This window comes from Erpetoichthys calabaricus, chromosome 10 (genome assembly GCF_900747795.2).
Source record: "Erpetoichthys calabaricus chromosome 10, fErpCal1.3, whole genome shotgun sequence".
Lineage (NCBI taxonomy): Eukaryota > Metazoa > Chordata > Cladistia > Polypteriformes > Polypteridae > Erpetoichthys > Erpetoichthys calabaricus.
The window spans coordinates 46,918,222-46,935,564 of NC_041403.2; the positions used below are offsets into that span (position 1 = coordinate 46,918,222).

At 36.6% G+C, this 17,343-nt stretch overlaps 1 protein-coding gene across 3 annotated transcripts in view; it reads right to left on the reverse strand.

Moving 5' to 3' along the window:
• LOC114658970 (phospholipid phosphatase-related protein type 5-like) overlaps nt 1-17,343 on the reverse strand; it is a 403,832-nt gene that overhangs the window by 152,273 nt on the left and 234,216 nt on the right. The window lies entirely within an intron of this gene.

Here is a 17,343-nt window from a genome sequence, read left to right on the forward strand (position 1 = left end):
CTCATTAAAAGCGGGTGTTCTGTGTGATGCTGGTCAGATGTACAAAGTTTCATAGCTTTTATTTTGTAGATTGTGAATCCATGAGATATGATTCAGATTTTTTTCTGTTCCTTGTTTCAAGGTCATTTTGACATTTTAGAAAGTTTTGGACATTAGAGAATCTCTTTTTTTGGTTATTTTTATAAGGTACTGTCTCTAGGTTTTGTGATCATAAAAATAACACAACACAAAAACAACAACAAGCACGATACACACAAAGTCCAACACACTGTCCTCATGAATGGCAACTGACAATGACATTCCAGGGGACAGCTCGTTGTAAGTAATGAATAAACAGTCCTACCGGTATTCCTGATACAATGAGGGGTAGTGGGATTTGGGAGCTTTCCCTCCCTCACACGACAGGAAGGCACAAGGCAGTCCATATACACCCATACAGGTGCGATAATCCAGAACAAAATGATAATCCACAGACAGTGATACTGCTGACAGACAGACGGGTGAATTCGGACACAAACTCCAGGCCACCTCTTACTGTCTAGCCGGCAAAAAGTCCTGCCAGCTGATCTTGTCCCCAGCAGCCACTGTGCTCTCTGTAGTTGTCCAATCAGGACCACAGCAGTGATCACCAGAAGTCGTAGTTTTTAATTTAGATAGTGCCACTACAAGGTGAGCTTTACCTGTATTCCGAGATAACTGAATTGCTATAGCTTTTCTGTCTGGCTACTAAAAGAAACTTTTTTTCCGTCTCTGCCTTTTTTTTTCCTTGGCAGAACACAGAGTATATCGTTGTTCATCTCCTTATGATGGGCACATCCCTAGTTACAGCATTTTCTAAAACTAATTGTTTATTCTATAGAAGTACTGTAAGATTTCAGGGCTCAGCCCACACCAGAGCACTAACAAGACCTCCTTGTTACCCCAAAGTATTCTGTGCATTAGACGGAAGGATTAAAGTTAAAATATCATGATAATAATATCAATATTAAGTAATGTAACAAAGAATTACATTACATTACACTGCTACAGTAAACTTTACAATAATTTAATCAAATTTAATAAAATAGGAAACCGGCTTTACGTACTTAACATTTTCAAAGCTCCTTAATCCAGTTCAGAGTGAGAATTAGACCCAATACTGATAGCATTGGACATAAGGCATTAACCAGGCCTGTATAGGACCCACACATAAGCACATATGCACAAACACACACACACACACACACACTGAGCCAGTTTGAATTTTCCAGTTAATCTAACACTTACAGTAAGTCTTGGGCTATAAGAGGAAAAGCCATGTGAACATCATGCAAACTTCACACAGCCAGCAAACAGGCCTGAAATTCAGACCCAGGACACAGCCTGGTGCCATGGCGCTAACGTGCTTTATACGTATAAAACAATCAAAAAGTAAATGATGTAACTGGAGTTGTTTCAATCAGGTTTTTTTAAGATTGATACCAATCATCAATTTCATGTTATTGAATTGGCTTATTGCAATACCATTTACAATTTTTTTTCTTTATCCATTTAAAACACTTTTTAAACTAAGATCCTGCATAACCGGACACCTAGAAGCATTATTTCCTATATTTAAGTGTTAACTTTGGTATTTTCATAATTAAACTATGGACCACAAGTGTCATATATTTGTTTTTTATTACCAAAATGAAATGCTTTAGGCTAATTGTTCAATGACCATAAAAATACTAAAATAAATAAACCTAATAAAATATGTACAGAAAATATTCATCCATTTTAAAAATAGAATAAAAGAAAAAAAAATGTGTCTCATTATTTTAAGTTGTCATATAATGTGCTTATCTCAAGTAGAGCTTAATTTAAAAAAGTAGTTTTATATAAATATATTCTCACACATTGATTCAACTGATATTGAAAGTTAAACACTGCTTAAATGTAAATATGGATTCACGTATAGGTTTGAATAATTTTTAATCATTAATTGCACTACAGCTTTTTTGCTGTTAAAATGTACACTTACTATATTTATTGAGTTTATTTATTGTGTACCAGCTAGACATTCCTAATTCTTGGGGTACAATTATAAATATGTATTACCATTTTAATCATGTAGTACTTGTTTCTTACCAAAACTTCTACTGTATGACACACACAGACAAGTAATAATCACAGTACAAACTTTAAAAAGCTGCAAATCTATCAAATATTCATAAAATGTTTATCAAGAAGATTCATAAAATGTTTATCAAGAAGATTCAAAGTTAACATGCTTACAAGTAAAATAGACAAATTTTGTGGTTAAGGTAAAAAGTCTATTGTTTGCTAAGTAACAATTACACATTCTTCTTCATCTTTTCTTTTTGTAATTAAAAATGTTAGCCGCTGCACTGATCACAAGCTTGCTTACTGTCACAACTCAGACAAGCAGTATATGTTTTAATTAAAGGACAAAATAAAACGCTCTGAATTAATTAAAGAAGCTTTCTTGTTGTTGGTCTAACAGCAGGGGATGACTCTTCCGATTCCTTTTTCTCAGTTTATTACTCCACTTTCTTCAATGTAAAGGCTAATATTTTGTTCTTCTATCTCTCTAGTAAAGTCTGACTTAATAACTCTCTATTTACAGGAAGTGTGTAGCAAAAAAGAGTGAGCTAGCTCAACTACCGTATCAACTCATATAAATGAGCACTACAACTAAAATACCATAAAGTTCAAAAAAGCAGATGTTGAAAAAAATATTTTTTTGTGATTGGTAAATTTACTGATCAGTGATTGAGTCTTTGACGTGATAATTGGTCAATTCAGATCAGCGGCCAATCAAACAGAGAATCATTAGGTGTAACCTCAGAATTTAGCTTAAATAATCACAAAAAATAATTCTAAGGTGTTACACTGCATACATTTAACATGTACATTAACACAAATTCTCTTGTACTTAAGTGTGGTATAAGTTCACATTTAAAACACAGCAATCCTTTACCTTTTCTGCCAATGCTTTTTGCTATCATCAATATCAAGTTTCATTGTCAAAATTAGCTTCATAAAAGGAAAAATATTACTGATTATGCAAAAATGTACAGTACTTGGTATAAAATTTTAATTGTGTTAATTCCAAAGTCAAAGTCAAAACCTAACTTGACAGACACTGCACATGCTCAATTCCATATTTGAAAAAATGTGACAAATGACTACAGGTTACAGTGTAAAAACTGTACAGTTTAGAAGACTGCAGTACACCTGAAATCATCCTTGCAGGCCACTAAAACTCACATATGAAAAGGAAAAGCAAAACAACAACAGCTAGGATAAGGACTATGATGCAGTATGGGTTTACCCATTTGATCAATAAAATAGATTTTATATATAGTTGTTATACTCTCAAATCATTGCAGTGAACAGTAACGATGTTGAATTGCGTCTTTGTGGACCTGGAGAAAGCATATGACAGGGGGCCTTGAGAGGAGTTGTGGTATTGTATGAGGAAGTCGGGAGTGGCAGAGAAGTATGTAAGAGTTGTACAGGATATGTACAAGGGAAGTGTGACTGTGGTGAGGTCTGCAGTAGGAGTGACGGATGCATTCAAGGTAGAGGTGGGGTTACATCAGGGATTGGCTCTGAGCTCTTTCTTATTTGCAATGGTGACAGACAGGTTGACAGACGAGATTAGACAGGAGTCCCCGTGGACTATGATGTTTGCTGATGACATTGGAACAAGTTGAGGAGACACTGGAGAAGTGGAGATATGCTCTAGAGAGGAGCGGAATGAAGGTCAGTAGGAACAAGACAGAATACATGTGTGTAAATGAGAGGGAGGTCAGTGGAATGGTGAGGATGCAGGCAGCAGAGTTGGCGAAGGTGGATGAGTTTAAATACTTTGGATCAACACTACAGAGTAATGGGGATTGTGGAAGAGGGGTGAAAAAGAGAGTGCAGGCAGGGTGGAATGGGTAGAAAAGAGTGTCAGGAGTGATTTGTGACAGACGGGTATCAGCAAGAGTGAAAGGAGAGGTCTATAGGATGGTAGTGAGACCAGCTATGTTATATGGGTTGGAGACGGTGGCACTAACCAGAAAGCAGGAGATAGAGCTGGAGGTGGCAGAGTTAAAGATGCTAAGATTTGCACTGGGTGGACAGGATTAGAAATGAGTACATTAGAGGGTCATCTCAAGTTGGACAGTTGGGAGACAAAGTCAGAGGGGCGAGATTGCGTTGGTTTGACCATGTGCAGAGGAGAGATGCTGGGTATATTGGGAGAAGGATGCTAAGGACAGAGCTGCCAGGGAAGAGGAAAAGAGGAAGGCCTAAGAGAAGGTTTATGGATGTGGTGAGAGAGGGCATGCAGGTGATGGGTGTAACAGAACAAGATGCAAAGGACAGAAAGATACGGACGAAGATGACCCCCTGTGGCAACCCCTAACAGGAGCAGCCGGAAGATGAAGAACAGTAACGATGTTGTGTGTTAATTAGCACACAGTTCTATAATATAATGACCCAATAAACCTATATACAGACTAAATGAATGTAAGTCAATTCAATACCAGAAACTAATTTACATTTTTAACACCTATGTTTTCATAAAAACCTCAAACAATAACTTGTATCACGATTGGCAAATGTCTGCTAAAACAGCACAGCTGAGCACCGTAGCTGGACACTGAGTTGTGAATTTTTACAGAATTGCAGCAAATAAATAAAGCTATATATATGCACTTTAAAGATTTTCCTCTTAAAACAGAATAACTGTCATCCAGCATTTCATTTCCTTAGCCACAAAAGTAGACAGTGTGCTTAATTAGTTATATGTTACATATGTAGCAGAGCTTTGTGAAGGTTTCTATATACTGTAGGTTATTGGTATAGGATTGCTATCTCTCTGCCTCTAACATGAGTGCTAATACTTCGGGCTGGGATAACTGTCATTGACTCTGTTATCATGCGAGATCATACAACACAATTAAACAATTAATATCAATCATAAAATTAACAAAATAAATTCCAGAAAACAGTTGATGCTTGCTAAGTAAATTGTCAGTTATATTAAACATGTCTGTTGCATACTTTGTTATCTACTTCATATAAATCTGGATCACCTTTTCCTGTTAATGTAAACAAGCTGTCTACCATTAAAAAACTGATCCAATATTGTGAATGGATTCTTCATTTTACTAATACTTGTAATAACAATAATAATTGTAATAAATAACCAGCCAATCGGTTGATTAATGGCAGAATCAGTGCTATCCGTTGTCTGCAGACCCGTACAAATAAGCAACTTAATATTTACTAAGTCTATTAGTATAACTATTATCTGTGATTTGAGTAATGAAAACATTAATGAGTAAGCAATTATACAATTATAACTGAATGACAGCAGTGCAGTTCTGATTACTGCTATTAAAGTACATGTGGCCAAACCCAAAAAATGCCAAAGAGACCATGAAAATAAAGAAATGGGTTTATTATAATAAAAAGAAAATAATACAAGCTGATACAGGGTCCAGGGTAAAAGAACAAAAATAAGTTAAAAAATAATAACTATTTCCCATCTACTTGCTTTCTTTTTCTTTCTTTCTTTCTTTCTTTCTTTCTTTCTTTCTTTCTTTCTTTCTTTCTTTCTTTCTTTCTTTCTTTCTTTCTTTAGCCAGGTAAAATGTTATCCACTCTTCTCACAACTCCAAGTTCAGCCAAGTCAGCAAGCTTTCCTGGTGACAGAAATTTACGGGGGTCATTCTGACCAAACTTGCCCTAGCAGCCTCAAGTACCCCTGCCTTCCTGGCCGCCACCATTTCAGCAAGGGGTCTGGCAACAATCATCCATCAATGTCCATTGTACTGGGGAAAAAAGGAGATACGTTTTAGATAAAAATTCTAACTTCATAGCGTACAACACGAATGCTTCCCATCCTCCCCCAGTCTCTTGAGCTTACACTTGTAAAATACCTAAAATTGGAATACATACACAGCATTGCCCCCTATCAAAGGTGCTCTATTGTCACTGACAATCACAATACAGTATTTCCAGTGCAGATGCCACTAGAGCATATTACAGATAGATAGATAGATAGATAGATAGATAGATAGATAGATAGATAGATAGATAGATAGATAGATAGATAGATAGATAGATAGATAGATAGATAGATAGATAGATAGATAGATAGATAGATAGATAGATAGATAGATACTTTATTAATCCCAATGGGAAATTCACAGTCTGACTATCTATAGTAGTATCATATTAAATGCAGTTCCTGTCTGGCCTCCTTCTGCATATGATATATAAAGAAATCTTACAGTTGCATGGAGTATACTAAACCAGGCCTTGATTTTAGTGTCTTTTGGAAATGCATCATGTTTAAAAAAGCCTCTTATAGGAACAAGTAGTAAAATGGCGCAGTGCTTTGTGTGGCTGCCTGCCATGACTGTTTTGATCTTTCTATACAAAAGATGAATTACGACAAGATAGCAGCCATCATGCTGTAATGCATTCTCCATCCTATCCCCAACTTTTTCACTTTTTTAAGTTCACTTCATGTTGCCTTTGTTAATTATTTTCCGACTAATCTTCCTAAAATTTGAACATAAGAAGACAGAGCCTGAAATTATTACTGTTCTATTAGGTGTGCTGACAATTATGGGCAGCCTCCTGAAGACTAATAAAAGACTCTACTCAGCTCCTTGCTGACACACTGAAAGAGCTTATAATTTTTCTGTTGTGTTCTGTATTTTTCAGTACTATCTATGTTTAGCTTTTATGTGTAGTGTTCTGGTTTTGGATTTTGGTATTGAATTTTGGACTTGTGTATAGGATTTGATTTAACATTTCACAAGTCACTAGTAAAAGTTCTCTCATTTACTACTTGATGCTTGTCACATCATCAACCATCGATTCAATATGGTGAAAAGAAACAAAAATAATAAAAAATAATAAAAAGTTGTATGGATTTTCCACTGGACCGTGATAATGCCAGTTAAGTCATTGCTTTTCATAGTTTGACACACTTTTAATGTGTTTGTGTAGTTTCCTCTGGGTTCTCCTGTTCAACTCTTACATATTAAGATGAGCACATTAGGCCTAGATTTTACCTGGGCCCTCATCTAGGGTTAAACTGGCTTATATACCATGCCATTGAGTACATGTCATACAGTATGACAGTTTCAATAAAAGGTGTGTAGACGTTTTAAGGAAAATAGAAACCTGTGAATTTTTCTCACTGATTGTAAAAAGTATACAAACTGGCATTACAATTTACATTAACATTTATTTGTTTAGCAGAGATTTTTATCCAAAGCAACATAATCAAATAAACTTCAATCGGGGAACTGCTTGGAAACAAGTGTTATAGGACAGGTTACAATACTGATCGTCACAAGTGAAAAACTCAAAATACATTACAAGATAGTTATAATTCAGAGTGTTGCATTTAAATTGCAACAAAACTGACCTTCTGAAAATTAGGACTAAAGTGCAACTTAATAAAATGAGCTCCTCCCAGTCCATCTTGGCGGTGATCTCATCCGACCTGCCTCTACTGCAAAGAATCTTGGTGTCATTTTTGATTCCTCCCTTTCTTATTCCGCCCACATAAACCACATTAAGAAATGTTCTTACTTTCACCTCTGTAACATATCCTGTGTTCGCTCCTTCCTCTCCTTTTCTAATGCTGAGAAACTTATCCATGCTTTTATCAAATCCTGCATCGATAACTGTAACTCGCTGCTGGCAGGTGCCCCTTCTAATCTTATATCACAGTTCCAGCTTATTCAAAACTCGGCTGCAACAGTCCTTACACGGACCAGCAGCAGCGAGCACATCACACCCATTCTGATCCGCCTTCACTGGCTCCCTGTGTCTTACAGAATCGAATATAAAATCCTACTAATAACCTACAAAGCCTTAAACGACCTTGCGCCAAACTACATTAGTGACCTTCTCCATCACTATATGCCTGTCTGCCCACTAAGGTCCTCTGATTCTGGCAATCTTGTTGTGCCCCACAATAATCTACACTCCATGGGTGACAGGGCCTTCAGCTGTATAGCGCCCAGACTCTGGACCTACCGAAATTAATCAGGTCAGCTGACTCCATGAAATCTTTTAAAAAACAACTCAAAACTCATCTGTTCATGAAGGCTTTTAGCACTACTTGACTTTATTACCCTTCTCTCTGTTTACCTTTATGTCAAGATGCTCATGTAACCTGTGTGTGTGTGTGTGTGTGTGTGCTGGACCATCAATTATGTTGTCTGTTAGGCTTTTGTTTCTCTGAATTTACTGTCTTAATCTTCTTTATTCATTTATCTGGTTTAGTACAATGCTATATACTGTATACCCTGCCATTCTATCTTAAACTCTGAAGTGCTTTGAGCATGGGAAAGGCGCTATATAAATAAAATGTATTATTATAGTGTCACACATGTGCAAGTAGGAGGAAGCTCAGTGGACCAAGTCAAGGTAATTATCCACCAGGCCAGGGGGTGGCAGGGTGCACTAATCCCACTTCTGTTATCTCTGCAGGCCAGATACGGGAAAACCTACAAGACGCACCACCAATGACGTCACTTCCAGTTGTGGGGCCATGGGCGACCCCACTTCTGGTTCTGGCGCTATGGGTGACTTCACTTCTGGTTCCGTCCATGGACGATGTCACTTACGGTTTTATCCTTTAAAGCCGCCATCATTTCATCATCACATCAGTTCAATTCAGGACTCAAACCAATGCACATGAGTGCGGTATCAAAACCCATTTGCAGCCAGGGACAATATATGGGTGGCTGCCCTAAACCTTTTTTATGTGTGTCGAGGTTGTTTGTTTCACAATAGATTATAAGAAGGTAACAGTTAATATCAGTTGGAGAAGAATTCACCATACAAGAGTCTTCAAACACTTCTTAAAAACTTTGAGGGACTCATTCCGCTGGCTAGAAGTTACACATAAAAAGAGTCAGGACTGAGATTTTTTTGTTAAGAATGGTTAATTTTAGACTACTTGGGAGGACATTTGGCACTTTTTTAGTATTTTCTACTTTTTAGCAGTAGTTAATTTTTATCATTATGGGCATTTATTTTCACACCTTCATTTTAATTAAAACAGGTAGCATTATTTTGTATTTTCATGAATCCTATTGGTTAACTTGTTGTCAACTACACTCCTTCATTGTTAATGCATGATGCTGGGAAACCACAACACAAAATGTTATCATCGTGATAGTATTTAAGATGGTCACACTATAGAAAGTATATACTTACTCGAAATGCACTTTAAGAAATTTATATTATATTTTAATCCTCATCATCATGTCATTAGATCTCAGCCCAAGTTTAAAAATGTATTTTCTCCAGTTTCATCTGACCATATTTTTTTTTTGTTTTGCGTTCATGTGCAAGTTCCTTCCATTTATAAACCTTAGGAACAGTGCTCTTGGTGTCACTTTAGGTTTCTTTATTTCTCATGTGCCCTCAAGTACTTTTCTCAGTAAAAGGCACACTGAACAACAGCAAAATAGAAAATGCACTAATCTTGAGGCATTAGGTGAACAAGACAATGCTGATGTAATGCAGTGTAAAGAAAATGACATGAAACACCTAAATGGGAAAAGAAAAGAATTGCTTTACATTAAGGATAAAAACAGTGTGACACTAAGGGGCCCAGAAGACATCAAAGAGAGATGAACGGAATATATTCAGGACCTCTAAGAAGAAAGGAAAGCCTATAACAGACACATGTGAACTGAAAAAGGCACTGACGTTAAAAGAAGAAGTCTATCCATGCATACTATACTATAAACAGATGAAACAGACAGAAATAAACATATTAATGGGTAAAGGTAGAAGTAGATCACGTCCCAGCAGAACTCAGAGTAACTTGGAGGTAAACAAAGAGCACAGCTTGTAGAACTATGCAGAAAATTCTCCAAGAAAAGGAACTAAATCAACAACAGTGAAACTAAAAAGATGGCAAATGTGAAAGAATATGCAAAGCACAGAATAATAGGTTTAATTTCACAAAATCTAAATTTAATAGAATGCAAATGCTTCAAAATGCACCATGAAATAAACAATAGCATGCCAGTCAGTCTTTATGTTATCCTACTATGGCAAATGCATGACTGCAAGAACTGTAAGCTATGATAAAAGGCAAGAATCAAACACAGATGGGTATTACCAGCCTATTTTCCTTTCAGTTTCTAAAGGAACGTAGAACATACAAATTACACATAGAATTTGTTCAGTTTTGGAAGTTTGGAAGTTAACCAAGACCTATGAAGTTTGGAGGCTGCAGTGCTGATGACATCCTATATTGTTTCCTATATGTCACTGGAGAGAATGACAATCCCCCTCTCTCTCTCTCGAGCTGTCCACCATGATAAAACCAGAGATGGGGACAAGCCGCCAGTTCCACCTCATAACTGAAGGAAACCTCTTTCAGACAGCGGAAGATATGGCCACTTAGCGTGAACAGTGTCCCTCTCTCTACTGCTCATGTGTGTGCTGCTGGCAATTTATTCATTCATTTTGTAAACCCATTAATTCCAATACAGGGTTATATGGACAATTAAGAACATTGCTGAAACCAAACTAAATAAATGACACATTAGTACATAAATCCACAAATCTGTCTAGTTTAAGTTTTGCAAGACTCACTGTTAAAGATGTCCTGTATAACCCTGTTTAATGTACTATACTTAATAGTATACTTTTAGTCTCTGAAAGTACACTAATACAGTATATACACTCACTGAGCAAAATATAAGAAACACTAAACTAATACTGGCTAGAGCCGTCTTTTGCTCTAAAAACAGCCTCAGTTCTTTGTGGAATGGATTCCATAAGATGCTGGAAACATTCCACTAAGATTCTGCTTCATGTTGACACGATAGCATAGACTTGTGAGCTGCACGTTCATGCTGCAGATCTCCCGTTCCACCACATTGGATTCAGATCCTTTTGAATGGGAAGGCCACTAAAGAACACTTAACTCATTGCAATATTCATAAAACCAGTTTGAGACGATCATTGAGATCACATTTTTTCCCATTCTCGTTTTTGATGTGAACAGTAACTAAAGTTGTTCTCCTGTATCTACATTTGTTTGCATTGTGCTACTGCCTCATGATTGGCAGACTACATATTTGCATTGATATTGAGGTGTAAAGATTTTGCTAATAATTTGCTTACTTTTGAGTGTAACTCAGTTTATTCTTAAAAATAACAGTTCACTGAGATCTGTTTAAGAACACTTATACAGATTTATGCTTTCAAAATGGCAACAGTAAAGTACATAATTACACATTTACATTTATATACACACATATTAAAGTGAATAAAAAGTTTTGAATTATACATTTAGAGGGGGCTTCAGCCTATCCTAGCAGCATCAAACACAAATTAGGAACCAAAAGTAGATGAGGCATTAAACCACTGTAGGACATGCTCGCAGACACTCAACTCTCATTAACAGCAGAATTGGTTTTAACATTTTTGAATTGCCAGGTGACCTGACACATACATCTCTGGCATGTGAAAAAGAAATGCAAAGTATTCAGAAATAAATACCACAAGGACAATGTGAGAACATACAAACTCCTAAAGACAATGAAATAGGTCTGGAGTCAAGCAAAAGCACAGCAATGCATGATGTTGAATAATTAAAATAAAATCATACTTCCATTTGCACTTACTGTACTAGTAATACCTCAAGGTCTCTTCAAGGTATAGAAAAGAAGCACTAGCAAAATAAGTGACTGATATTAGAATCAGTGTAGGAGATGAACAAGCACCTTCAAAGAATGTAGTTCAGTGCCTTAGCCAATCTTCCACACTGACTTTATTCATGCTTTTCAGGCTGGAGAGTAACTAATGATATTAACTGGGGATGACTGCAGGACACAATGCTTTGCCTATACACAGCAAGCACTGGACAGTCCTGAGCTAACTGGCCACTTACAATCACGTACAATTTTGGTACTAAATGATGCCCATCCACACTACAACTGAAGCATTTCCAAATCAATATAGTTTCATATGCTTTTGCATGCTTGGTTATGTTTACCAAATCAACACTAAAAGAAGATAGATAGATAGATAGATAGATAGATAGATAGATAGATAGATAGATAGATAGATAGATAGATAGATAGATAGATAGATAGATAGATAGATAGATAGATAGATAGATAGATAGATAGATAGATAGATAGATAGATAGATAGATTTTTCATGGAGCACTTAACTAAACTCTTAAAGTTGGAAATTAAAAAATGTCTTGCATAAATAAGTTATTACATTATGTGAACTTTCATTGACTTTATGTACACTCTAATTTATATATCACCTTCACTCATTTTCTTAATAACTTGCCAGACCAGGATATTGCTTGATTAATGTTAGTCTGCTTTTAATTAAACTAAAAGAGTCACTGATACTGAAACCTAGACACTTTAAAATTTTGAATTTGTAGCTAAGAATTATAAAGGGCTGCATGAATTTAATAAGCATGTGTGTGTAGGAGGATGTCATTTTTGACTTGCCCAGCTGATTCTCTTTAGTAGGTTGATATGGCATTTGTACAAGTGGATCTCTTTCTGTTTGCAACAACAAAATATTCATCCATTTCTTGATGCAAGATCATTTGCAGTACTGGGTGCAAGCCCAGGAAACAGCTTTGGACAAGATGCCAGACCATGGTAAGACACACATCCATACAGGTCTAGTAGTCATAGCTAGCTTGCGTAACACACATTTGCTTAAGTTGTGTAAGGAAAACTGGAACAACTTTATGCATGTATTGGAAGAATATGCACACTCCACAAAGCAAGAAATGAGACTGGAAATTGAACCTACAGTCCTGGAGCTACCCAGTAGACAATTAACCACTCCACCAGCATAATACTGCATAATAATAATCATCATCATCATCCTCATGGCAGTTGCATGTGAACAGGCCTCAATAGATATAATAAGTTTATCAGGAAGACAAGCTGTGTTCTGGACACTAGCCTGGGCTCTAAAAGGGCAGCAGCAGACAATATAGACATTAACTAACAAGCTAGCTAACATAAATAATGTCTGATAACCTCTGCATGACACCCTAGTCAACCTGCAGAGTCAATAATTCTAATTTTTTGTCTGTGATTCAGGAAGAGCTACCAGCAGTCTTCTTTACCTGTAGCCTTTAGATATTACAAAATAATCACTGACTAGATTTAATTATGTCAATTTTAATTAGACTATGCATTATCTATCTAACAATATTCTACAGAGGAACCATAGAGAGCATCCTGAGCAACTGCATCACTGTCTGGTTTGGAAATTGCACGGTCAGGGATCGCAAAGCCCTACAACAGATAGTGAAGACAGCTGAGAAGATCATCAGTGTCTCTCTCTTCCCTCCATCACGGACATTTACACCTCACGTTGCATCCGCAAAACCACCAGCATTGTGAATGATCCAACACACCCTTCACACTCACTGTTTACACTCCTGCCATTGAGAAAAAGGTACAGAAGCATTTGGGCCCTCACCACCAGAATGAGTAACAGTTTCTTCCCCCAAACAGCCAGACTCCTGAACACTCATGGACCAGTCTGATATCTGATATATATGTTCTGTTCTGCAGTGTTGCACATGGTTGCACATGTTTGCACATTTGACTCACATGCACCTTATTATATATTATGTGTCTTTATGTTATGTGTCATGGATTCTTCGTTGTCCTGTGTTTTATGTAGCACCATGGTCCTGAAGGAACGTTGTTTTCTTTTCATTGTATGCTGTACTACTGTATATGGATTAAATGACAAAAATTCTCTTGAATCTATCTATAGTATATTATTTAAAATAAGATTGGCATATATAACCTTTACTGTAGAGAAACATATTAAAGACTAAACCATTACTTAATTTTAAATTGCTTCAGTTGTTTATTCTACCTTACAAATATTTTTGCTCCTGTAATTATGTAAATGTTTATGTTTATAATCTTTGATAAGAAGAATGGTCTCATTCATCCTTAATTAATATTTTATGGTAAACTTCCAATTAATAAACAGAATATTATTGAAAAATTAAATGCAAAGCCATCCTAAAAATTCCTCTTGGTAAATTTTCTGCAAAAAAGTATCTTTTTCCTATGGTTATTTCCCACCAATATATCCTCTGTGACCCTAAGCACATCACTTAAACTGCCTCTGCTTCAAATGTGTTGGCTGTTTATGCATGCGACAGGAGTGGACTACATTGTGGTGAAATATTATGCAGGTTTTGACAATATCTAACATATAGTCAAAAAAGAATACGCTATTTTTTAATTATTTGACAATGCAATGCTGGTATGTGCAATTAGACTACTGGTAGTAGGATGGCATTGTAACCTCACGCTTGCCTTTTAAAGTGCCTACTTATTGTGCCAGCTGTGAAAGGCTCATCTTCCATTATCAACCCCATTTGGTCTAATTTAGTGTTGTCTACCGCAAGGAGCTGCAGCAAAGGCAGAAGCAAAGTTTGGAGTGAGTTTGCATCCATCATAGGCCACACTCATTTCCACCGGGGTCAATTTAATGTCATCAGTTAACATAAACAGCCTGTCTTGGGAAAAAAAAGTTACATGCACACTCTTAAAAATAGCGGTTCTGTAATAGCATTTTACTAGGTTGTTGGGTTTTTAGTAGAAACAATGCTTGATAAAGCACCATTTCATTCTGTGAAGGGTTATTGACATATGAAATTGGTTCTTTAGGCTTTGAAAACATTCCTAATATGTGGACATAACAGAAATGTTTAATGTATAGCAGACTATCAGGCAGGATACTGGCAGATTAAGAAACCCCACATTTAGCCCTTGTTACTGTATGCACCAAGAGTCCCTTTATAACCAGGAACCCACTGGTATTTCACAAATCTTGTTATCTATTCTTTGTTACTTATGGAACCTGTTAGGGACCTAAATGAAGGTTCCTCCTGGAACCTTCATATGGATGGTTCTTGTGGGAACCAATAATGGTTACACTATGTCATTGCTCTGAAGTAAACCAGTTTGGCACTTTTATTTTTAAGAATGCAGACAGCTTTGAGTTCAGGACACTGGCACTTTGAGGAAGCAGAGCAACCATTGGGTCATTGGGCTGCCCACTGTGAAAGGTAGTATGTAAAGTAAACACTAAAGTAAAAATTATTCTTAGCAGACCTATTACAAACTGGTTTACTATGTAGATTCTACTTTACACAACCACTATATATAAAAACAGAGTAGATTTTTTTTTTTCAAATTACCTCATAATAAAAATCTGAATCAATTTTGTTAACTATAATTTATTTATTTTCCTATGTTTTTCCCATCTTTCATGAATGTTATTTTCCATCCGAGTCTGTAATTTTTATTTATAAGCTTATTAGCTTTCTTTTTATGTGCCAATTTGTATAGTGATCTTTTCCACAAGCCTTTAAATAAACTGAGCAAACTGAATGACACTTATAGGTAGAAAATTATACAACAGTCTTTACAAATAAAAAGATTAAAAGAGTTTTACTGTGGCAAGAATAGAACTATACACCTGAAAGATAGGGCGGCACGGTGTCACAGTGGTAGCGCTGCTGCTTCGCACTAAGCACACCTAGGTTTGCTTCCCGGGTCCTCCCTGTGTGGAGTTTTCATGTTCTCCCCGTGTCTGCATGGGTTTCCTGTGGGTGCTCCAGTTTCCTCCCACAGTCCAAAGACATGTAGGTTGGGTGCATTGCCGATCCTAAACTGTCCCTAGTGTGTGCTTGGTGTGTGGGTGTGTGTGCCCTGCCCAGGGATTTGTTCCTGCCTTGTGCCCTGTGCTGGCTGGGATTGGCTCCAGCAGACCCCCGTGACCCTGTGTTAGGATATAGCGGGTTGGATGATGACTGACTAACTGACCTGAAAGATATCACCACATAGTATAAATATTGGTTTTACATCTTTTCAGTTTCCTGAAACAGCTTTATCCAGCTCAGGACAGTGGAGAGTCAGAACTTTTTAAGGCAACACTGGATATAAAGAAGGAATGAGACAAGGATGGAGTGCCCATCCACCACAAAGAACACACAGACACTTACCAAACTAACTCAAACCTGGGAAATATTCAGTCAAAAATTAAACCTACTTTGTCTTGAACTGGGGTAAGACCAAATGCTTGAATGAAACCTACATGCACACAAGCAGACCATGCAGTTTTTAGAGAAAAGCCACTACAGCAAGAATTTGAATCAGACTTAAAACGAGCAAAAACCCTGTCAGGCTGCAAGCGTGCTTATATAAAAAAAAAATCACTGAGACCCACAGCAGAGACTCTGATTGGACTACCTCATCATCCACATAATTTGATTTCTTACATTTTAAAGCAATTGTAATTACTAAAAATCTTTTGAAAAATGAAAACATTGTCTAACATTCATAGACATATAAAAGTAACATAGGGCAATTAAGCACATTACATGTTCAAATTATGTAAAAAGCAATTATTATTACCTGCTGACACCTTTATCCAAGGCTAATTACAACATTTGGAAAGATGCAATTGTTCACCCTGAAGTGGAGAACAGGCAAGTGAAGTGACTGGATCATGGTCACACAGTATCAGGAGTTGAACTCGTAACTGCAGGGTTTGAAATTCAAAGCCTTACCCATCACACCACACTACACAAGCAATGCAAGTTACTACTTTCAACTCGGTCTTTCACACAACTTCTTGGAGAACGCATGTTCATCCAGTACCTAAGTACACTTTGTTTAGAATTGTTTAGAATTCCTTTTACAGGCCAATGTCCATGAAGTTTGAACGGATATGTCAAATTACTGGTGTTTTAGAGGCAGCACAAAAGCTAAGCTCATAAACAACTTGCCTCAGGTAAATCCAGAATGCGGCTCCACCTCACATCAACTCAGAATAAAATTAAGCTAAAAGGATAAATAAAAAACATGGTAATTGGTGAAAATGAATATGTATTGTATGTGTTTAGGGTATACAGTATCCAAAATAATTACTAATACAGGGCTCATTATGCACTGACTATTCTAAGATTCATTTTGAAAAGCCTTTGTGCACATATTCCATCATATGTGTCAGTGAAACCCTTTGCAAAAACAAGGAGTACATTCACAATTAGAGAATCTGATTTTGATGCTGCGATTACTATGAAATTATATGGATATGTGTCCATATGGGTATCCTCAAAATTAGTAAGTATAGTATTGTACTTGCTGTAGCCTACAGTTTAGTAATATGCATATGTGATAGAGATAGATAGATAGATAGATAGATAGATAGATAGATAGATAGATAGATAGATAGATAGATAGATAGATAGATAGATAGATAGATAGATAGATAGATAGATAG